We start from the raw sequence: 1,510 nt of genomic DNA, 5'->3' as shown, positions 1-1,510 counted from the left end.
GGAGGAGCCGCCGCTTCGCTTCGCTCCGCCCTGCCCGGGGCGGCACCAAGCGCCGCGCCGCGCCGCGCTCCCGCACCGTGCCCTTCATCAGAGCAGCCGGGACGGCGACAACACCGTCCCTTCCCGCCAGCTGCCCCGTCGCTTCAGCAGGCTCTGGGGAAAGGCGGTCACAAAGTAAAAGTCCCCAGGGGCAGGAAAGAAACGCCGCTTTTGCACGGAGGGAGCTGGAGATGGCAGGCGGTGAGAGCGGTGGGGTTGCTTCCCTGGAGGGGTCAGATGCTAGGCAGGGAGAGGAGAGAGAAAAAAAACCCAAAACAACAAAAAAACCTCTTTCTTGTTGTTCTGCAATTAATTTTAAAAGTAAAGAGGTTCAGAAACAACACCTTTTCTTAGACTGACTAAGACATGGCAAAAAAAAAAAAAAAAGGATCTTTTCCTGCAAGCTTTCAGGCCTCAGGGAAAACAAGATGGTAACAAGTCCCCGGAGGTAGAAAAAGCAACTTCATTTTTGCACGGAGGAAGCTGAAGGTGGAAGTCTGTTCCTCGGAGTGTCTTTGGGAGTTGCTTTTTGATGAGCTGCTGCTGCCAGGCAGCTGATTTTACACTTTGGGTGAGCTGGAATCAAAGGGGGGTGCAAGTGCATCAGTGCCCCCCGCCCCCCGTTTTTTTTGGTGAAAATGTTTCATGTTCCACTCCAAATCCGGGAGTCAGTCAAGAACTATAAGTGGCCCAACACCTGGCAAACGTCCTCCGCCCCACCTGGGGCTTCAGATGTTTCCAAATCCTTTGGCAAGCATCTTACGTGAAGGCCCAAGCCTGGAGGTTTGGCCCCCAAGTTTTGCTTACCCTCAGCCGTACGGCCACAGGAACAAGCTGGGGAGGAGTCTCTCATCTCCATAAAGTGGGCGTAAAACTACATTACGTCTCCGGGTACTGCCCCATGCCGGGAAAGTGGTTACCCCTGGGTGCAACTAGGGCACCACCTTGGTGTTCGCCTGCTCTGCCCCTGATCCCCCACCTGCAGCAGCATCCACAGAGATTGCCACGAGGAGCTGTGGTCCAAGCCCAGGGCTGGAGTGATCGCTGCCCCTCAGACCCCTAGGCAAGCTGGGCAGAAGCAGCAGCTGCACGTTGGAAACCTGATCCTGTCCCAGTCTTTTCGCTGCTGGCTTCTTTATTTCTTTCTCTCGCAGGTTTTTACTTTCCTCTGTTGCCCTGCATGAAGAGCCCTCAGCCACTGCCACCTCCACATCTCCTGGCACCTGCCTCTCTCAGCCGGCAGTACAACACGCAAAGGCAGGTCTCGCATTGTACTGGCAGTTAAGACACTTACGGTCATGTTATGTACTGCACAGTCAGTACAGCCCTGGGTGAGCCGGCTCAGCCCTTTTGCGAGTCCTGCAAGCGCCCTGCCCAAATGTTAATGGCTTCATAACACTCCTCTGAAAGGGTTTTATATTTAGGTAATTTATTCTGCTCCTAGAAACAAGGGAAGAAAAAAGGTAGGGAA

Source organism: Alligator sinensis, unplaced genomic scaffold, assembly GCF_000455745.1.
Source record: "Alligator sinensis unplaced genomic scaffold, ASM45574v1 scaffold157_1, whole genome shotgun sequence".
NCBI lineage: Eukaryota > Metazoa > Chordata > Crocodylia > Alligatoridae > Alligator > Alligator sinensis.
The sequence above is the reverse complement of the archived record's forward strand: the minus strand, read 5'-3'. Positions refer to the sequence as shown.